This window comes from Trichosurus vulpecula, chromosome 6, assembly GCF_011100635.1.
Source record: "Trichosurus vulpecula isolate mTriVul1 chromosome 6, mTriVul1.pri, whole genome shotgun sequence".
Classification (NCBI taxonomy): domain Eukaryota; kingdom Metazoa; phylum Chordata; class Mammalia; order Diprotodontia; family Phalangeridae; genus Trichosurus; species Trichosurus vulpecula.
The window spans coordinates 29,011,625-29,035,281 of NC_050578.1; the positions used below are offsets into that span (position 1 = coordinate 29,011,625).

Here is a 23,657-nt window from a genome sequence, read left to right on the forward strand (position 1 = left end):
ATATTTCCTGAGATTCCACAACATTATGATTAAATGCTGATAGAAGGCGTTCCATTTGAGAATTTAATTCCAATGAATTATATTGACAAGAAAGGTCTTTACTACTTCAAATGGAAATATCCTTGGCTTTAGTTTTTAACCTATTATATGTGCCTTATTTTTTTAAGACAACAGTAATTTACAGAAATACCTTTTAAAAACATAATGGAGAGAGTGCATTGCTTCAATGCTTGTATAGGATAACAGAATCACAGATTTAGAACTGGAAAGGACCTCCAACCCCATCACTGTTAGTGACAGGGAATGAGGAAACTGGGTCTCCAAGAGAGGAGGGGACTTGCCCAAGGTCACACAGGTAATAAGTGACAGAGGCAGGATTTGAACTCAGGTTGTCTGACTAGAGAGCCAATGTTCTTCCTACTTTACCACTTCAATGAGTGTGTGATCTCTTCTGCTGGCACTCATCCCAATGAAGCAGGCTATAACCCATCCAGGCGTGTCTTTCCATCCTGTGTCTCAATTCTCATTCATGTTTTTCCATAAATAGTCCAATGAGGTTCTAATTAGTAGTCACACTAGGGTTTTTAATATGCCATCAATCCCATTCATTATCCCTCACTCTCAAGGCACAATTAGCCCTCCTCCCTGCTATACATAGCTTCAATGCATGTAAGAGATTAGATCAAGGACCTCTCCAGCACACATCTTTATATTGTCCCTTATTTCATCTGCACTTCTTTCTTCATTCTCCTCATTTTCTTCTCTTCTTCTTCTCTGTATCCTTCTTTTTTTTACCCCAAAATTGTCTTTCCCTATTTTACTCAAGATGATAGATGAACACAATAGGCAGTCCATCTGACTTCAAGTCAACTGGGCAACAGGAATTTTTGATCCACTTGGCTCTTCCTGAGCCGACTGTCAGGCTGATTTGCTCTGATCTGGGAGGGGCCTGTAGCATTCCAAAACTCAATACAAAAGCACAATGCCCACTGCAAAAAGAGACATGAGGAGAACTCCACTACTGTGAATCCTTCTTCCACTTAGGTCATGCTTGAGATGCCTTCTAAGATGCTGATGAACATTTTGAATAAACCAAAGTAATAAAATAAAAATAACCAAACTGGGCTCAGTGCCCAGAAAAATAATCAACAGACACTATAAAGTTAAAATGAAAATTTCAAAGAAAAAATTTTAATGAGATGCTGGAATATTCAAAGACATACACCAAGATGAATTTAAAGCCGGGGAGAGGTTAGAGGGAGAAGGGAAGGAGAGCCATAAGTCTTCGGACTTTCAGCTGAGCACAAACCATGTGCCACACAAAAGATTCAAGTTATGATCAGCAATGACTGTAAGGTCAAACAAGATGAATATCTCTATTCTCCAAACACAATTAGTGGAAAGTATGTAATTCCACTCCTATCAGGGTTGATCGCTAATCCCATCACTCTTTCTTTGTGTCTCCCAAACATGGAAAATATACCTCATTATGCCACTAAAAAGCCAAGTGAAGAACTGAGGAAATCACTTGAATAACCCAGCTTAATAATGCCCAGATGATTTATTTGTATTTGCTGCCTATATTTACTAAAAATAGTAGTTCAGCAACCCATTTCACTATAAACATGCAGAAGTCCTAAAAGATATTTATTTGAAATGGTTTTTATATTGAATTATCATAATTCAGCTGTTGAATTATGCTACACAATTTAATTTTAATGAGATCTTCAATAAAGATATAAGCATACTGGTAAAAGAAGTGGGAAGATGAGCAATCTAATGAATTCATTCAGTTTAGTCGAATAATCCAGAGATTGACAGTCTCCAGCTCTGATAATGGAGGTACCTATTTTTAATGATTCTGGTGCGGGATGTGCATGACTAGTCCACTGCCTGGGGCAGAAGGCTTTAGAGAACCATAGAAAAAACAAAAATTTGAAGGAACCTTAGAAATCATCCAACCTTGGTACAAAACATGAATTTTCCCTATTCCATCCTTGACAAATGGATGGTCATCTGGTCTCTCCTTGAACACCTTAAGTAATCGAAAACTCTCTACTTTGTGAAATCTATCTCCTCTTAGGACAGCTGTAATTGTTAGGAAGCCCTTCATATTGTGACTACATCTGCTTACCTGAAGTTTCCACCCTGTTGGTTCTGGTTATGCCCACAGGAAAAACAGAGAATAAAAACAATCCCTTTTCCACATGATGAGCCTTCAAATATTTCAAATAAACTATTATACTCCTAACCTATTCTTTTATGACATAGTCCTTAGATTCACATCTTTCTAGACAATGGAGACTCACTTAGAATCTACCATTGGTATCCAAATTATTACAAATTTCCCCCATCTGTGTCATTCACAAAAACAAAAGGTCAATGACAGATCCCTTTAGATCTATTCAACCTATTCTGAATCTAGATAGCTTGTGTGATAATTAACCTCACCTCACGTCTCCACATCAGTCTAGTAAGCCTGTCCAAAAAAGAAATGAGACCGAATGGTTCTAACTTATCCTTATGATACCCATGGTGATGCCTAGTGATCACTGATTCCCTTTCAAATTGTTCAAAAAACATCATCCTAATAAGCTATGCTAGAATTTTGCCCGGTATAAAGCAATAAAGCTCCCGTTCCATAGCTTAAAAAATCTATGCTCTTCTTCTTTGATGACCGAAATAAATAAAGGCCCAACTCTTTTCAGTCTTTAGCTTTTATCACTACACAGGAATATATTAATCTTTAATATCTTTTTTATCTGTATCCCTAAGGAATCTTACATAAGCATCTTTTCTTCTATCACATAATCACCGAATTTTCAAGGAAGAAGAGAGCTAAGCCAGTCCAACCATGAGTCAGTCACAAGGTATCGGCAAGTCTTTGCTTATTTTACTCAAAGTATCTGGTGAATCTCTAAGTCATTCTCAATGAATAAGTCCCAGTGGCATCAACTAACAATGTCCATAAGAATTGTCTGTCTGATATGATAGCATCTCAGTGAGTCACCCATTCATAGTTTATGCAAATGGGGTTTTCTCAAAGCTCCTTGTCCTTTTCACCCTTATCTTTATTCTGTATTAGATTTCTTGCCTGAATTATACAGACCATACCTCTATCACGCATGTTACTTGTCACCACTATCTTAAGAGAATAAAACAAAATAAAGCAACTACTCATTATATTTTTGTTTTTTGTCCCCTCATACTTTCTCTATGTTTAAAACTGCTGACTGTCATTCTCAAATACAAATCTGGATCTTTCCAAAGGCGGCAGTACCACCCAAATGCTAGGCACTACTGAGGATTAATAGGTACCTTTCCCCTTCTATCAAATCTTGCTGTTCAGCTGAGCATTCAAAACCTTTGAAATGCCTTCCTTGGGCCAATGATTTTTAAAATGTATTTATCGACATAAGTATTTAGAAGAGGGCCTCCAGTTAAAGAATATGATGTTTAATTATGTCAGAATTGGTGAGCGAAAACAGTAAAGGATTTGGAGCCAAGAGGGCTTGGTTTAAATCCTGCCTCTGCTACTTACTGTGTGAACTTGGGAATCCTATTTAACCTTCCCGGGTCTCAGTTCCCTCATTTTTAAAACGAGAGAGTGAACTAGATGATCTCTAAAGTCTCTTCCAACTCCAAATTCTATGTGTTCTCAAAACACTGTGGTGCTTTTAACTATAATTTAAAAAAAAAAAACTTTGCTTAAAATACTTTTTTTAACCGTTCTTTTTTTTGACCTGTGTTTTCTTTTGCAACATGGCTAATGTGGAAATGTTTTACATAACTGCACATGTATAACCTGTATCAAATTGCTTGCCCTCTCAAGAAGGAGGAAGGGGAAGAAGGAAGAAAATTTAGAACTCAAAATTTTTTTTAAAAAGTTTTAAACGTTTGTATACATGTAATTGAGAAAAAATAAAAATAAGTAACATATGTACTTTTAAAAAATCTTTGCTTAAAATAGAGGAAAACCCATTTTCTGCATTGTACCACTGCTTTAATTTAGCCCTTTTAACTCTAAACTTCTTTTTTTCTATCACTAACCACAGTTTGTCTTAACCACTCTCTACGCTCTGTAAGCCATCCTCCCTACCAGATTAATCTTCTTTATGCATAGATCTGGTTAGGTCACTATTCTGCTCAAAATCCTCTCTATGGCTATTGAGCAAAGTTGAAACTGCTCTACCAGAAATTCTAGGTCCTCCATGAAGTAGTACCATCATCTTTCTAGCCTTATCTCATATGTCTCCTTTACATTCTCAACTAAAGTGGTCTACTTTGTCTTCTTCCCACACCCAACGTGTCCAGTGCCTTTGCTACGTCTTATGCAGTCTTCTTTTTCATTTTATCACATATTGAATTTGCAGACATCCCAAGATGTGGTTGCTGTTTATCAGTCACTTTCAAAGAAGACCAATGATGTCATGAGGTTGATGTTTTAACTCATGGGTAAATTAGATTTAAGTGAGGCAGAGTTGCATAAAGTCATCAATCTCTCTCTCTCTGTCTCTCTCTCTGTCTCTCTCTCTGTCTCTCTCTCTCTCTCTCTCTCTCTCTTCCACAGTCGCTGAAGTCCAGTGGCGAGACAAAAGTCAGGCTAACTAGTGATAGCCTGGGATTCAGTCTATGACCTTAGCACCGTTGATACCTGACCAAGCTCTAAGTGCTCCACAGTGCTTGCTTCAGCCACCTTCACATCCAATGCAACAAACTGTTCTCATCCATCCATTTGGCAGAAGAAGTCTTTACATGTGCGGGGTAGACATGCCCCTAACTCACCAACAGGTCTGAAGCCTGTCAGTGACCCCAGTTGGGGCCGTCTGCTGAAACAGTTTTATCAGGGTGTGGCCACTGTGCATGCCACATGCTTCTTAGAGCCACAGGTGAAAGGTGGACACCAAAGGTCGATGAGCAGCAAGCCCTCACACCAGAGGCGCTAGTCCTCCTGGAATACCCCATTCACCCCAGGCATCCCATAAACCCTAACTCAAATGTCAACTTTCACAAAACCTTCTCTCATCCCCTCAGGTTGCACAAAGCCGTCTGGGGGAAGAGGGAGTATATCCTACACTTTCCCACAATAATTCTTTATTCACAGTATCCACTCCATCTGGAATGCTCTCCTCTTCAAGTTCCCCTATCTGTCTTTTAAAGGCCCAACTCAAATGCTACAATGTCCAGGAAGTGACTACAAAGTCACTGGCAGTTACCTCCAGAACTGAATCTCTTAGCATACGCTATTACCTTTATGCATTTATTATATGCTAATTTGTATTAAATTACCTATGAAAATAAATTATTTCCTCTACATAATTATAAACCACTTGAAAGCAGGGACAACTTATTTTGTATCTCTCCCAGTCTCTCAGCTTATTACTGACAGTACGCATAGTAAATCCAAATCAAGAGACATTTATTAAACACCTACTACATAGCAGTATGATACAGTAGAGAGAGGGCAAGCCTTGAGTGTTAAGAAGATCTCAGTTCAAATTCTGCCTCTGACACATACTAGCTACATGACTATGTTTCTCCTCAATAATATTTTTCCTTCACTTCCCATATGCAAGTCACCCTTACCAATGTGCTACAGCCTACTCAGGCATTTTCCCTATTTGGTTGGTTATAACTTTTGATTCCTTCCAGAGTGTGGTGTACAATGCCATGTAGCACTGCCATAAGAATAAGAGTCGAAAGATGAGCGTAGCCATATGCCTCCACTTAAAACAACTGCACAATTCCCCAAATGTTATCCAGTCTGATCTTTTCCTCCTACTTGTGTCTGGAAATAATGGTATTTTAAAAACCAAACAATATCCCGACTCTCCCACTGAAGTCACACAGGGTAAAAGAATGTGCCCTCAAGTTTTGTGAGGAGAATATTTCCCAGTAAATACTGCCATAATGAATGAAGTTGAATTCTCTCACTTTACAAAAATCCAGGAAAAGAACTAGAATGAGATTTTTTTTTAAACTGTGCTTCTGAGACTGTCTATACACAATAAAGTGGGGCACCAAAGTAATCATAGGGATTGCTGAAGCAAGAAAATCTATTATAAAAGAGAAAAAATTGGCCCAAATTATCCAAATTGGCTTTTTGTGTTAAGTGAAATTCACTAAATAAGTACTGAGCCCTCCATTTTATATTGAACTTATAGATGGTATCTTTAAGCTCACAAACAAAATAGAAAAAAAACATAGTAAGAAAATATGCATTTTGCGGGGTCTTTTACTATACCTGTTAGTTGCCACAAGGCCATTCCCCTCAAAACCAACTGGAGCCAGTGTGTTTCAGAAAAAGAACATAACTAGAAGAGCTGACAAGGGGATGGAAACAGTGAGTCATGATAGCCGGGGGGAGCTAAAACAGGCTCAAGTTAAAAAGGCTTTCTGAGTTGCAAAATTCACCAAATTATTTAATTCCCTGCTTTACTTGACCATGAAAATTGGGCCACTTTGTCAAATCAAAAAGTATCTATTAAGCACCCACTCTGTGCCAGCCACTGTGCTATGTGTTGGGGATACAAAGAAGGGCAAAAGGCAGTCCATGCTCTCAAGGAGCTCATGGTCTAATGGAGAAGACTACATGCAAACCACAATAAGATACATATATGATAAACTGAAAATAATCCAGGGCATAAGAACAATCCAATAAAAATGGCTAAATGCAAGTTCTATGCCCAATGTAGGGCTGAATGAATGGAATGAGTTAATGAATGAATGGAACGGCCAAAATGAAAACTTCTTTTTCTCCTTCAAAGGAAAGATTTTTTTTTTTGCTCTAATTATTTGTCATTCATTCAATAAGCATTTACTAAGCCCCACTGTATGTAAGTCACCCAGGTAACAACGAAACAGTATCCTTAATGAGTGTGCCTTCCATTGGAAGCAATGAATGCATTATATTCCCAAGTAAGAATAAATCAAGGTCCTGGGTGATAGAGGCAAAGGAGAGACCCAGATCAAATGCCTTCTCTAAGCATACTGGACTGGGGTGGGAGGGGAGAAGAGAATGCTTAGGATCACGTGGTTAGAGCTCCTACATTACTTTACAAATGAGTCCCAAAGAGCTCATGAACAATTTGCTCCAAGTCACATAGTTAATAAGCAACCAAGCTCAGATTCCAATGTAGGTCCTCTGACTCCAAGTCCCATGGGGATCAGAGAATTAACAAGAAATTATCCAGGTATTATAACTCCCTCAAATTTCTGCTTCATTTTATCTTCCCTTAATATGTTTTTGTTATGGATATAGTCCAAAGAAGCTTATTAAGTGCTGTTAGCCACAATTTATTTAAAAATTCCCAATCATCATTTGGAGATAAGCAAATAAAAGCTTTTAATTATATGGAAAATCCCTGTAATAGCTACTTCTCTCCAATGATAAATATTCTGACCTCCTTCTAGTCTCCTGGTACTTTGGTATGCCTCCAATCACAAATGCTGAGCAGAATGTGGGGAACAGAAGCAATATCATAGGGATAGGGTCTTGATCTAGAGAGCTCAGGCAATACCAGATGGGTCTGTGACTTGTGCAAATGCATTAGAAGATCACAGATTCAGAGATGAGACAGTCATTACAAGTAATCTACTCCAACACCTTCGTTTTACAGTTGAGGAAACTGAGGCGAAGGTGAAGTGGTTTGGCCAAGGTCATATAGCTAAGTGGCAGAGCTGGGATTTGACTTATCCTCAGACTAAATCAAGCACTCTTTCCAGTGCTTCCCACTTTCGATTAATACCCAGTTCTCCTACTTGAATATTGATAGCTACTGTAAAGAACAGAATAAAAAAAATAGAGAACATTTTAGTCTTTCTTGAAATCAATCACTTTTCCCCAAAATCTGAACCTCCTCCTAACTTCCCTATTCCTGGCAAACGTGTTGCCCTTTGCCCTGGACACACTCTTGGAATCTCTATGATTTTATCCTTCTCTCCCTTATGAACTATCACAACCATTAACTCTAAATCTTTTCAATTCTCTCTCTTCCACCTATCTTCTCCTTTCCAATCCCACTGCCCACACACTCGCTCAGATCCAAATTACCTTTCATCTGGACCACTGTGATAGCCTTCTAATCAACCTGCCCGCCCCCATTTCAATTCATCTAATACACCTGTCAGATTAATCTTCCTAATACCCACATCTGAACACAGTTCTTCAGAGTTCAAACATCTATAAATGAATCCTCAGTACCTGTCAATATACAAGACCTTCCACAATATGCTATAATTTATATCTCCCTATCTGGTACCACTGCCAACCTTCATGTACCCTATGCTTTTGTCAATTAATAACCAATTCTCAAACAAGTCCCATGCTTTCATCACTTCCATCTGTCTAAAACTGCTCCCTCCCAAATTCTGTCTATTGACATCCTTCAAGACGTTGCTGAAACACCATCTCCTCCACGAAGCCAATTCTGATCCCTCCAGCATAAGAGGCTAGCTCCCTCCTCCTGAGTTTCCTAACATGCTGAATCACCCTTACAGTTATTTTGTATTAGTTATTTACATGTATCATCTCCTTTCATCAATAAGCTTTTATAAAGCACCCACCATGCGCTAGGTACTATGCTAGAGGTCAAGGATACAATGAAAAAAAAATTAAACATCCTCTGCCCTCTAGGGGCCTACATTCTTTCTACGAGATTATAAACTGTATCTTAGCAGTGCTTTACATGTTGTAAGCGCTCAATGATTTTTTATTGACCTGAACATGAGCAATTAATTTAGTTTTTAAAGTCTTCCATCCAAAAGACTTACACAAACTGATGCAACGTGAAGTGAGAAGAACCAGGAGAACGCTGTACACAGTAACATCAATATTGTATGAGGAAGAATTGTAAATGACTTAGCTATTCTCAGCAATACAACGATCCAAGACAATGCCAAAGGACTCATAATGAAGCATACAATCCACCTCCAAAGAAAGGACTGATACTGTCTGAATACAGATTGAAGCATGCTATTTTCACTTTCACTTTTTTTTATTTGAGTTTTCTTGTACAAAATGACTAATATGGAAATGTTTTACGTGATTATGCATGTTTAAACTATATCAGATTGCTTATCATCTCAGGGAGGGAGGGACAGAATTTGGAAATCAAAACTTTTTTAAAAAATGTTTTTTAAAATTGTTTTGACATGTAATTGGGGAAAATAAAATATTTTAAAAGAGACTAACTGAAAATAGAAAAAAAAATATTTTATCCAAGAGAAAGGCTAATCAAAATTTCATTTTAGAATTGGTGGAGGGGAGGGAGAGGAAGGAATGCATGAAATTTTTTTAAATTTTTGTTAGTTTTAAGTTCTTTATCTACCAGAAGTCCTTAAGAACTAACATGTAGTGTTTATGTTGGAAAAATACAATTAAGTAAGCTCTGACACACCGAGCAGCTGGGAATTTCTCTGCTGAAGGATTGGTTTATTCTTCATTATTCTAGCTTCTGGCCTTGTTAAGATGATTCATCTAACTCTGCAAGAAAGACTACCTAAGCATTTTTTAGTTCTTGCAAAAATAGGCTATTTCAGCTATGGGTACATAAATCTTTACTTTCTAACAATTAAATTCAAGCAGATTGCCTTTTGCACAGTAGGCACTTAATAATGCTGCCTGAATCGAATCTGCTTGTCAAATAGGAAGAATGAAGGCTATTTTACAGGGTTATTTTGATCATGCTAGGATTTTATAGACAATTCACTGTCACAGTACAGACAAAAAGTTATTGTATAGACAATTCTCCGTCAAAACCTATCTGGCACCGTCTCTCATTTTTCAACCAATTCTTGTTCACGTCCTTCCATAAATTCTCCACACAGGAGGTTTTCTCTCTGGCGCCTTTAAGATCTAAGGTATATGAGTATGTCTCTTGAGCTATCCATGAGTTGTCTTTCCAACTCACCACGTAACTAGTCTACCACATTTTCTAGGCATATGTGCCTCAAAAATTCCCTTTATTTCATTAGCAAGTCCTCACTGGGAACTCACAATCATTTACAAAAACTTCATCTTATAATAATATACTTCATTCCACAATTCTACAGTAATGTCTATGTTGTTAATGATACACATTAAGTCAAATCCCTGTTTCCGTCTGAGTAGCCCCTCTCCTTATAGCTTAACAGCTTATTAATTGCACTTATTAACTGCTGTTACTCGTCTCTAGGTAAGTTAGTATACCAAAAGATAGGCTGCTAAATCATTATTTTGTCTGGATTTTTTTTAAATGCTGGGACAGGCTCAAAGAGAGAATAACATATATACATAATCAGTTGGGTGTAGAAATTTATCTATTCCCTACAGGAAAGGTAGAGGGGAAGGAGATAAGAGAAGGAGATGGGGGCTGATAGAAGGGAGGGCAGATTGGGGGAGGTGGTGGTCAGAAGCAAAACATTTTTGAGGAGGGACAAGGGGAAAGAAGAAAGAGAGAAGGACAAAAGGGGGCGGGAATAGGATGGAGGGAAATAAACATTAATCATAACTGTGAAAAAAATTTTATAGCAAGTTTCTCTGATAAAGGCCTCATTTCTCAAATATATAGAGAAGTGGGTCAAATTTGTAAGAATATAACTCATTCCCCAACTGATAAATAGTCAAAAGATGTGAACAGACAGTTTTCAGATGAAGAAATCAAAGTTATCCATAGTCATATTAAAAAAAACTCTCTAAATCATCATTGATTACAGAAATGCAAACTAAACCATCTCTAAGGTACCACTTCATTCCTATCAGATTGGCTAATATGAAGGAAAAGGTAAATGATAAATGTTTGAAGGGATGTAGGAAAATTGGGACACAAAGCACTGTTGGTGAAGCTGTGAACTGATCCAACCATTCTGGAGAACAATTTGAAACTATGTCCAAAAAAGCCATTAAACCATGCAATATCACTACTAGGTCTGTACCCCAAAGAGATTTTTTAAAAGGACCTATTTAAACAAAGATATAGATAGCGGTTGTTTTTGTGCTGGCAAAGAATTCAAAATTGAGGGGATGGCTGAACAGTTGTAGTTTATGATCATGTTGGAATTATTGTGCTGTAAGAAATGATGAGTAGGCTGATTTCAGAAAAACCTGGAAAGACTCACATGAACTGATGCAAAGTGAAGGGAGTAGAACCAGGAAAAGAGTGTACACAGTAATAGCAATATTGTATGATGATCAGCTATAAATGACTTAGCTATTCTCAGCAATATAATGATTCAAGACAATTCCAAAGGACATATGATGAAAAATGCTATCTACCTCCAGAGAAAGAACAGTTGGAGTCTGAATGTAAACAGAAACATACTTTTTGTTGAAACTTTATATTTCTTGGGGATGTTTTGAGGCGGGGGGGGGAGGTTTGTGTTTTCTTTCACAATATGACTAATATGGAAATGTTTTGCATGACTACATATGTAATATCAAGTTGTCTTCTCAATGTGGGTAGAGAATTTGGAACTCAATTTTTTTTTAAAAGAATGCTAAAATTGTTTTTACATGTAACTGGGGAAAATATTTTTTTTTGAAAAAACGCGGGGACAAAAAGCAAAGGCGATCATAACTTTTTGTATGCTAAATATCTCTCATGCAGAACAACAAAACCTAATCTTCTTCAATAAATAAGCCACCATGTTCTTAAGAGAAGGTAGAAATGTACTAGGGTTTAGTTGTAATGTATAAAATTCTGGCACATGGTATGGTTGATGGTTTTGTGGGAAGGTAGAAGAAGTAGTGAATTTGGAGCCTGAGGATCTAGGTTGAAATCCCAGCTCGGCTACTTACTAACCAGATGACCTTAGCCAAGTAATTTCACCTCCATGGGTCTCAATTTCCTCATCTGAAAAATAAAGAGGTTGGAGTAGATGACTTTATGAGGAATATTCCAAATCCAGATCCTATCTAACTGATGCTCAGTTATTATATGATTTGAATATAAAATTAGATTATATATAATATATATTAATTAGCTATAATTAATATATATTATATATTTTTGTTTATATATTTTATATTATTTTGTATATTTACATATTATATACAATATATTATATACAATAATTATACATTATATTTATATTATAATTAATTATGATTATAAATTAATTATAATAATTAAGATGCTAATTATATATGACATACATTATATGTATATATAATTGATTTGATCTGAAAATGAAATTAGAAATATGCATTGAGTGCTGAGATACTCTTCCTACCCTCAAGGAACTTAAAAGACAATTTTTATGCATAGCATTATGCCAGGCCCTTTGAAGATAGAAAGTATAAGACACTACCTTGAACCTCCAGGAATTTTCATCTTTCTCTCAAAACGTGTTCCCCCTTTCAATTTCCCTATGTCAGTGGCAATTATCTAGTCTTAATGGAAACCTTAGCGTTATCTCCTACTGTTCATATCCAGTCAGTCAGATTCCAAACGTAGCTCTCCAATGCCCTCATCTGCTCCCACTGCCTTCACCATCCCTTGGCCAAACCTCCTTAGCACTAATTACTCTAGGACTCCACATCTTCCCACCTCTAGCCTCTTCCCTCTCTAATCCATGTGTTAGCCTGCCTTCTACACAGATTTTTGTTGTTCAGTCATTTCAGTTGTGTCTGACTTTTTATGACCTCATTTGGGACTTTTTTGGCAAAGACGCTGGTGTGATTTGTCATTTCCTTCCCCAGCTCAGTCTCCTCTTAAAATCCTGCAGTGGTTCCTAATAAAGTTCAAGGTACCACACATGCCCTTCCATCCTTATCTCCCTCTACCTGCCCTCCAAAAAGTCTACACTTCAGACAAAATGGCCTCATTACCATCCCCAACAAAGAATTTTGTCCCTTTGTGCTTCAGCAACCCCTCACCCCCAAGCTCCATCTTTTGAAGCCCAATTTCAATGTCATCTCTCCCACAAACCACATCTGGTATCTCCAGGAGACGATTCTTCTTTGCCCCTTGGGCCTCACAACTATACTTTGGACCTCTCTCAGGTACTTAGGTCTTATTTTGTTTTAAAGTTATTGGTCTATGTGTTCTGACCCCCTATTTAACTGGAATCTTCATCAGGGTAAGGACTAATTCTTAATTACCCAAAATTGTGCATTATGTATTACAGTCACAAATTTTTTTGGTATTACTGACATGAAAGTACTTATAATCTTTTAGGGGGAGATAATCTATCAATTGGCTTCAATTCAATGACAGCTTACTATGGGTTAGGTATTGAAGGAAACTGAAAGGAACTAATGTGCCCCCTCCCACATGAGGTCCAACCTCTTCTCATTAGTTATTGGCATGTTCCCCATCTTGAAATTACTGTATGTGACTTTGTATATACTGTGCATTTACTTATTCCTGAACATGTGCTCTCCTAAACACAGCAGAATGTAAACCCCTGCAAGGCAGGCACTTTGGGGAGGGGTGTCTTTTTTTTAATTGAATTGAATTAGGGAAAGGGCAGAGGACCGGCATCCAAAGGATGCCTAATTAACAACTCTTTTTAGGTCCACGACTACGTACCCTGTAGCAAGAGTGGGCTTATATTCACTACAATATAACCCAAAGCATGAAAAATAGAACTCATCTTTCCATCCAAAACCACTCTTCTTCCAAACTTTCCTATTTCAGTCAAGGACATCATTACCCTTCCAAGCACCTAGGTTCACAAGCTCAGGGTCATCCTCACCACCTCATACAATCTCACCCCATACATGTACCTGATCTTTTGCCAAACCTGTAGATTCTGACCTACGCGACATGTCCTATATCTGTCCCCTCCTCTCCATTCACAGGGCCATCACTAGAGTTCAAGTATTGATCCTCCTGCCTCACGTCTCTCCCCTCCCCAATGCATCCTCCACACTTCTGCCAAAGCACCAGGTCACAGCTCTACTTCATGATAAACTCCAGGGGCGTCCTCTTACCCTTAAAATCAAATAAATGCTTCAATTTGGCATCCTGATGCCAACCTATCTTACCTTCCTAGCCTCATTATACATTACGCCCCTTCTCATACTCCACAATCCTGCCAAATTAGCCTCCTTGTTATTTTATACACATTCAATCTCTCATCTCTTGAGTTCTGTTATCTCCTATCCCTGGTATCAGACCTGAGTTCAAATTCGACCTCAGACACTTCCTGGTGTGACCCTGGGCAAGTCACTTAACCTCTGTTTGCCTTTATCCGCTGGAGAAGGAAATGACAAACCACTCCAGTATCTTTGCCAAGAAAACCCTACAGATAGTATGGTCCACAGAGTCATGAAGAGTTGGACACAACTGAACAATCCCTAGAATGTGCTCTCTCATCATCACCATCTCTTAGAATCTCTTCAAAATTCAGCTCAAAATACGTACCACCTCTCACATGAAGTCATTACTGATCCCACAATCTGCTAAGTTCTCTCCCAAAAAACTTAACTTTAATCTCCTTTGCATACACATGTTGCTTCTTCAGACAGACTGTAAGGGATAGGATGGAAGTGGAGGGAAGGAATAAGCATTTATGTAGTGCCTACCATGTGCTATGAACTTTTTATAAATATTATCTCATTATATCCTCATGACAACCCTTCAAAGTAGGCTCTATTATTATCCTCATTTTATAAAACTAAGGCAAACAGGGTTAAGGGACTTGCCCAGGGTCACACAGCTAGTAGGCATCCAAGGCTAAATTTGAACTGAGGTCTTTTTGACTCCAAACCCAGTGTTCTGTCTGCTGTGGCACCAGCTGCCTTCCTCTAAGCTCCCTCAGGGCAGAGATGACTTCATTTCTGTTAGCATTCCCAGTGCCTGGCACATACTAAGCAATGAATAAATAGTTGTTGATTAAAAAGTAGTTGTGAACTTTTGTTACGGCTTGCTCTTCAGGGTCTGGGGGTGTCCTTTACCCACTCAAACTACAAATATTTACTAAGTGCACATCATCCCACGGTGTGAAATAAAAAATTACTTCCATTGCAACTACCTATCATAATCAAACAACCGTTTAATATACGCAATGCCTTCCCTTTCTTCTCCCTCTCCTCCTGAAATCATATAAAAATATGGGCTTAATCATCCATGGAAATCTTCCCAGAATGAGATTATTTATAAACGGTTGCTGAGAAACTTTATCTCCCAAGAAGCTACCAAATCTAAATGTAAACTACTGTAAAATGAACTGTAATCCTGGAAACTGTAACATGTGAATATCAAATACAAATGGAAAGATGATGGTTTACACAGTCAAGGAAAAGGGGTGTGTGGGGAATTGGAGAGCAAAAGAGTTTTTTCAGTGTTCCTACAAATCTGTTCAGGAGTAGGGGAGCTCTGATTTCTAATGACTAAACCAGTAGCCTAGGGGGAAAAATTCCTACAGTGAAGAAGGATGCTACTCTATGGTACATTAGCTTTATGTCAATAACCTTGCAGCAATCTCTAAATTGTTTTTTTCCCCCTGATTATATGATCATGAAGCAACTTTCTGATTCGTTTTGCTGTTTAGATCTATCCCCACCCCTCGAAAAAGATGGGGTAACATTTACAAATGATGGCCACAATATCTTATCCTATAAAGGCATTCTGGTTAGCATAAATCCATTTTCTAGAACTTTATCATGATCCATATTAAGTTGATAAAATAAAGTTTCTGTATCTGAAAATTAGAGGACATGAGAATGGAGATTGTAGTGGAATCCCTGGATTCAATTTAAAACAGCTTGTTGGCATCTACCATCTTCAGTTAAAACACTGGTGCCCAGAATTCAGGACTGGTTCTTTATGAAAGTGAATTGCAGGCTCTTCGCAATCTTTACCTCACCTTATGCTCCCAATAAGGGCAGCTAAGTGGTACAGTGGATACAGCCCCATGCCTTAAGTCAGGAAGATTCACCTTCCTGAGTTCAAATCCGGCCTCAGTCACTTTCTAGCTGTGTGACCCTGGGCACGCCACTTAACCCTGTTTAACTCAGTTTCCTCATCTGTCAAATGAGCTGGAGAAGGAAATGGCAAACCACTCCAGTATCTTTGCCAAGAAAACCCCAAATGGGGTCAATGAAGTGTCAGATACAACTGAAAAACAACTGAACCAACAACAAATGCAGGGTTGAACTAGATGGTCTTTATGGCCCCTTCTGCTCTGAAACTCCATAATGCAATCCTGTTCAATTCACTAAAGTTGCATCAAGTTTTCACTACTTGCAAAGCACTACAGGATGCTAAACCACAGACTGCTCTCAAGCTTAAATCTAAATCATGGAGAAAGATGAATGTGGTGGGTATATGAGACCTATAGCTCTTTACCAACAATGATTATGTCATCATGAATGTGCGTGAGTTAGAAAAGGTGGGTTGGTCATGTTGTGAGAAAGAAACAAGACAAAAACAAATACCTAAACCCAACAAGAAGCAAGAGACTTCCAAATTTTGGCCAATGATTCACTTATTTTAGTGTGGCGCTTCTAGATCTAAATATGGCACAAAGTGGGAGGAGGCAATGTCAGCAGTCTGCCACAGCTTAAAACTGCACTAAGACTTTTGAGACACCCTGTATAGGAAATGAAATAATATGTAAAGCACTTTGTAAACCTTAAAGGACTACACAAATGTTAGTTATCATTATTATACTAAGATGTGGTCTAGAAATTTGAATATTTGAAATCTGAATTTCCTTAATTACTTCTTCTCTTTCCAATCAACCTTTCTCTTCTGGAGCTCCTGTGACCCTTACTTTATCATTTCTAGGAATATCTTCGGGGCTCCTTTTAGCAGCATCTTGTGTCGTCCTATGTATCAATCAACATTTATTAAGTGCCCACTATGTGAGGCACTGTTCTAAAAGTTGGGGATACAAAAGAAGTAAAAAACCAAAACAGTCCCAGCCCTCAAGGAGCTTACAATCTAACGAGGAACTTAAAATGTAATAGGCAGACATCCTCTTGTTTAACAAGTCTCCTTCTGAATACAATGTTTGGAATACAGCAGCCTTCTCTGTGGTTCTTGTGGGCCAACATAAGTCAACCTCAGTATCCCTGGTCAAGGAGTCCCTAAGCACCTTAGCTTCTCAGATCTCCACCTCTTTCCTAATGGATTAATCACACCATTGTTCCTTGGAACCAAAAAACATTGCTTCCACCTGTTAGGGTCTAGCTACACCTTTTCAGGGGAAGCTTTTAGCCTATTTCAGATAGAAGCCTTCAGCAGCAATTCCCCTTCATTTTCTGGGTCACATCCTTCGAATCTTCCAGTCTCCTGATGCAGATTAGGATTCACCCCTGCCTCTTCTGAGTCTCTCTCTCTGAAGCACTTTAACCCTTCCCTCCCCTTTCCTCCAATCTTTCAAAGAATTCTTTTTTCTCCCTGACATCCTGAAGTATAGAGGGGTATTTTCCCAGCTTTTTCATTTTCTCCTCTGGTTGAAGGCAAACTTTCACTCTATACATATATAGCTATTACTTTTCCACTGGAAAACAAAACAACACTGCCATCTCTTCGGGTTATTGCAAAATTCTCTTTGCCTTCCACACCTGCTAGAATAGAAGGACAAGCTTCCCACCCATTGTCATTTTGTGTCTAACTGTGTGGCAAACTGCCATGGCCCACTGCCTCTCTGCAATGCATCCCTATTGAGGAGAGAGAGGGCTCACTTGAAGGAGGCTTCACAGTAGGCCTGTTGGACTGTCTCAATATTACGGATGCATAGTGCCTTGCACAGGGAGTGTGGGTTTAAGCCATCAATACAAACAGAATCTGTTCTCAGCTGTACTTTTCCTGAGATTCGCCAGCAGAAATCCAATTATCAGTCACATGGCATCTTTTTTCTATTTCTCTTGCCCATCAAACTTCATTCTGTGCCATATTCAGATTTATATGTAATAAACTAAAATAAGTGAATTAGGGACCAAAACTAGGAAGTCTATTGTTTCTTGATAGGCTTGGGTTTCTGTTTTTGTTTTGTTTGGGGTTTCTGGTTTTATATTTCTGTAATGTACTTTGTTCACACCTCAGTTTAAAGTTAAAAAAAAAAAAGAGGTTAAGCTCCAGCTGACAGTTGATTTAAAAAAAAAAAACTCAACTGCCTCAGAGAAAAAAAATCCCCTGAGGGACCAAGGTAAAACCGACAAACTTCACTATTAAGGTTAAAAAAAAAAAAGCCCTCAGTGTAGAGAGAGGGGAAAGCTTCCCTTCAGGCTGAATTAAAGAAAAAACAGACTGTGGGAGAAAAGGACATTAATTTTTCTCCTCTTTCCCACTCAAGAAAAAGCTCTCAGCAAAGTCTCTCCTACCAAAAGAGGGCAAACCCAGATTTAAATGAGAATTAAATTAAAAGTTTCTCCTTCCTCTCTCTCCCCATCCAAAGGAAAGGACTTCATTCAACTAAAAACAAACAAACAAACAAAAAAAACATATCCATAGTCGTCAAGACAAAAGCCTAAAGAATACAAGGTATAGGAAAAGGTCCTCAAACTGATTTTGATTCCCCAGTATGGGAGACTTAGATTTCAACTCCAGAGGTTCATCAACAAAAATGAACATTAAAAAAGAAGGAAGAAAGGACTTTTGTGATGCCAGAGATGAAAGCACAAACAAATCTAGAAGAGGATAACTCAAAAAAATTTATAATCAAAAATAATTAGAATTCTCTGAAGAAATGATGGAAAAATAAAAGAAACGATACAAAAGAAATGAAAGCTACAGAGGATAGAGTGCAGAAAAAGATCAACAGTTTAACAGAAAAGGAAAAAGACCTTACCAAATAACAAATTCTCTAAAAATCAGACTGGACCAAATGAAAATTAATAGTTCCAGGATGCAACAAGAATTCTTAAAGCAAAGTCAAAGGAATGAGAAAATAAAAGAAAAACAACTGAACTGAAAAACAGATCAAAGAGATATAAAAATCACAGGATTACCTGAAGTCATGAGGAAAAAAAAAAAGCTGGCTATCATATTAAAGAAAATTGCCCAGACATAATTGTACTGTTAATGTATTTCTGCTCAATTTAAACATCTTCCCATCCTTTAATAGGCCCATGTGACCTACTTAAGTCACATGGAAGCCTAAGTCACATGAAGCCTATGGGGGGGAGAAGCTTGTTCAAAGTGTAGGACAGGAAGGGTAGAAGAGGAAGGGTGGAACAGAACAAAGGAAGTTGATGAGAGTAGTTGGAGCAGAGGGAGAGAAAGGAAGCAGGCGGCTAGCTGTGAGTGTTTGTGGGAAGGCCCAAGCAGGGGGAATGCTTTGGGATGGTGGAGCCTCCTGCATTGTTATTGTGTACGGACTTCTTTGTTGCTGTGATGGATTTGGCTTTCTGGTGTTGGGATGTGGCTTTCTGGTATTCGAATAAATGTTTTGGTTCTGTCTTCCATATAGGAGGTCTGTTATATTTTGCAATTCAGAACTAAGCCAGCATATTCATAGTCACTGTCAGTGCTGTGAATATCACATTAGCGATACAATATCAGAACAAGGAAATGTGAAAATAGAAAGAACCTACCAAATACCTCCTAAAAGACACCCCAAAATAAAAACTCACAGGAATGTCACTGTCAAAATCCAGAACTCAGAATGAAAAAAAAAATACCATAAGCATCCAGAAAGAAAGAAATCAAATATCAAGGAACTACAATCAGGATCACATGAGATTTACCAGCTATCATTTTAAAGGAGCAGAGAACATGGAATGAGATATTCCAAAAGACAAAGAACTAAAACTAAAAATAACTTACTCAGCAACAGAGAATAATCCTAAGAGAAAAATGAACCTTCAACGAAACAGAAGATTTTCAAATGTTCCTGATAGAAAAAAAAAGACTGTGTAAAAAGAAAGTTCAAAATATAAATATAGAAGTGAAGAAAAAAATAAAAATGCATCTATGAGTAAACAATATGAAGAGATTTTATAAGGATGAATTGTAAAAGGGTTAATGTCACAAGTGGTTATTGAAACAGACATTGAGACAGAAGTCCTATAGTTCTGTTATATTTTGAAGATATAAGAAAAAAAGAAAAGGGCCTGGGAAGGAAGGATACATTAAAAGAAAATGGGAGACTTTGTTAAGACACATAATTGGGTTGTGCAAGCAGAACTACAAGCACACAAGGAAGGAATATAAACAATTTGGTGTAGAAATACAGTAAAATTCAACGGAGATACTGATAAGAACAGGAAGTGGGGAAAGAAAGATGTGACAGAGAGGGTAGATTCAGGAAAGGATTAGTCATAAGTAAAATAAACCTTACGCTTGGAGAGGGAATAGTGAAGAGAAAGTTTAAAGGGGAAAAAAAGAAAGGATAATAATGAACCAAAAAGGGAGAAAATAGTATAGAGTAAAAAAAAATTAAGAGAATGGAGACACATAAACTATTAACTATCATAACTGTGAATGTGATTAATTCACCCACAAAACAGAAGAGGTTAGCAAAATGCATTAAAAAGCAAAATCCAATAATGTGTTCTTTGTAAGAAACACACAACATAAAGACTTACACAAGATTAAAATAAAGGGTTGGAGCAAAAGCTATTATGCCTCAGCTAAAAACAAAAGAAAAAAGCAGAGGTGGCAATGATAATTTCAGACAAAGCAATGACAAAAACAGACATAATTAAAAGAGATAAAAAGGAAAATTACATTTTGCTAAAATGAAAGCCGGAGAATGAAGTTATTTCAACACTTAACTTATATGTACCCTGTAATGTAGCTTCTAAATATTTAAAAGAAAAACTAGGGAAACAGACAAACTATAGTGATAGGAGGCCTCAATTTATCCCATTAGCCCTACATAAATCTAACACATACACACATGAGCTTGCGCACGCGTGAGTACACACACATACACACACACACACACTAAATGAGAGAAGTTAAGGACCTGAATAGACTTCTAGAAAAATTAGATATGATAAAGCGCTGGTGATTGTTGAATGGAAATAGAAAGAAATGTACATATTTCTCAGCTGTACATGTTTTACAAATTCAATCATGCTTGAGAACATAAACTCACACAAACAAATACAGAAAGCAGAAAATTATATTAAAGTTGGCCACTAAAAAGATTAAAAAGCAACTGGAGACTAAATAATTTACCTTAAATAATTATTGGTTAAAAGAACAAATCATAGAAATGATAATTTCATTAAAGATTATGACTGCAATTAGAAAATATTCCAAAGTTTGGGGGATACAATCAAAGCAGTCCTTATGGGAAAATGAATATTCCTAAACACATTCATTAACAAGACAGAGGAAGATCAGATTGATAAATTGAGAATGTAAATAAAAATACTATAAAAACATCAAATTTAAAAAAAACAGCTAAACATCAAGATAGAAATCTTTAAAATCAAATAAGAAATTAACAAGCAAAATTTAAAAAGAAAAAAATATTAAAAATTAAAGTAGAGGGCAGCTAGGTGGTACAGTGAATAGAGCATCAACCATGGAGTCAGGAGGACCTGAGTTCAAATGTGACCTCAGACACTTGACACACTTACTAGCTATGTGACCTTGGGCAAGTCACTTAACTGCCCTGCCTTCTCCCCTCCAAAGAAAGCAAAAAAAATTAGTGAGGGGGTGAGGTGTTAAGGGGAAAAATAGAAGAGATAAACCATCAGTTTTTTGGTTTAAAATAAGAGGAAAACCAAATTACTAGTATCAAAAATGAAAAAGGAGTTTACAAATTAATAAGAAATAAGGCATATTCAATATAATTCAAAAATAATTCAAAATACTAAAACTATTTTGCCCAATTATATGCCAACAAAAAAAGCTACATGAAGTAAATGAATATTTTAAAAAATATAAAATACCCAAATTAAAATAACAAGAAAGAAAGAAGTTAACCTGATTCCAGAGAAAGAAATTGAAGAAACCATTAAGGAACTTTCAAAAAAAAATTACAACACCAAACGGATTCACAAGTGAATTTGATAAAATATTAAAAAAAATAATTGTGATATTACATATATAAAACCATACACACACAAAAATCCCAACAAATTCCCACTAGGATACAAATATGATCTTGACACATAAACCAGGGAGAATCCAAACAGAAAAAGAAAAGTATATCTCTAATGAACGTAGATGAAAACATTTTAAGGATTACTATTAGCTAAGAAGCTAAAACAACACATAGCAAGGATTATGCACTATGACTAGATTAGGATTATATGAGGAATTCAAGGTTGGATTTAATATTAGAAAAACTATAAACTCAATAAACCATATTAATCACAAAATGAAAAAAGAGCTCATTTTCAAAATGTGCATAAAACGCTTCCGACAAAATATAACACCCACTTCTGTTCAACATGATTAGAAAACACAGGAATAAATGGATCTTTCCTTAAAATGATAAATAGTATATATTTCAAACTAAGAGTTACCATTGTTTGTAATGGAGATAAACAAGAATCCTTTCCAATCAATTCAACTGTGAAACGAGAAAGTCCATCTCTCTTCCATTTGACATAATACTAGAAATTCTGGCTATAGAAATAAGAAAAAGAAACTGAGGGAATGACAATAGGTTAAGAAAAAACATAACTGTCCCTTTCTGCAGATGATAAGATGGTATTCTTAAAGAATGTCATATAAATTAAACTACCACAAAATTACTTTATAAAGATCTAGAAAAAAATAATACTGAAACTGATATGGAGGTTAGAAAAGGTCAAGAATCTCAAGAGTGATAATAAAAAGAAATGGAAACAAAGGGGTCCTTAAAGTGCCAGACCTCAAACTACACTAAAAAGCAGTAATTTTTTTTAAAATTTGGTTAAAAAATAAACAGATCCATAAGTGGAACAGATTAGATATGTACACAACATAAAGAAGCAAATATATCTTACACCCTAGTTTTCAATAAACACAAGGACTTCAGCTACTGGGATAAGGATTCGGTTGACAAAATGTACTGAGAAAATTAGACAGCAATATGGAAGAAATTAGATTTACACCAACGCTTCATACCTTATAGCTCCAAATAGGTATCTGACCTAAATGTAAAAGGCCATATCAAAATCAAATTTGAGAAATACATAAAAAGTTACCCATTTGATCTGTAGGCAGGAAAAAATGTTTTGAAAGCAAACAAGGAAAAGAGAATCACAAAAGATAAAATGGATAATTTTATGAATGAAGGTTTTGTCCAAACAAATCTAATAAAGTGAAGATTAAAAGGGAAATGACTAACTGGGGGGGAGAATTTTGCAGCAATTTTCTCTGATAAAGGTATCATTTCTATGATATAGATAAAGATACAGACAGATAAAGAGAGATAAAGATATAGATATAGACAGATAAAAAGAGATACAATACTCTGTGTGTGGGTATGCGTACACACATTACACATGAAACTGAATATGTATCCATGGAACTGTTCAAATTCATAAGAAAAAGAGCCATTGCCCAATTGATAAACTGTCTGTGGAGATGTACAGGCAGCTGTCACTAAAAAAAAAAAAACCAGGCAATTAATGCTCTAAATCACTACTAATTAGAGATTTACAATTTAAAACAATTCTAAGATTTTGCCTCACAACCATCAGGGTGGTGAAGATGACAAGAAAGAAAAATGGTACATTTTGGATGGGGACTATTGGAAAAGAGTTACTTTGTTGGTGGATCTGTGAATGGGCACAATCATTCAGGAAAGCAGGGTAGAATTATACTCAAAAAGTA

General features: G+C 36.8%; 1 protein-coding gene across 5 annotated transcripts in view; it reads right to left on the bottom strand.

Annotated features, from left to right (window-relative positions):
* Positions 1–23,657, bottom strand: part of IRF2 (interferon regulatory factor 2) — a 145,444-nt gene that overhangs the window by 111,539 nt on the left and 10,248 nt on the right. Inside the window, exon 2 of one of the 5 annotated variants that reach the window (XM_036763763.1) lies at positions 11,781–11,831. The exons of 3 other annotated variants lie outside the window; for them this stretch is intronic. The gene's annotated coding sequence lies outside the window, so the exon portion shown is untranslated. Of the gene's footprint in view, positions 1–11,776; positions 11,832–23,657 lie in introns of all 5 variants that reach the window. One more of the 5 variants, XM_036763761.1, reaches the window with a different exon arrangement.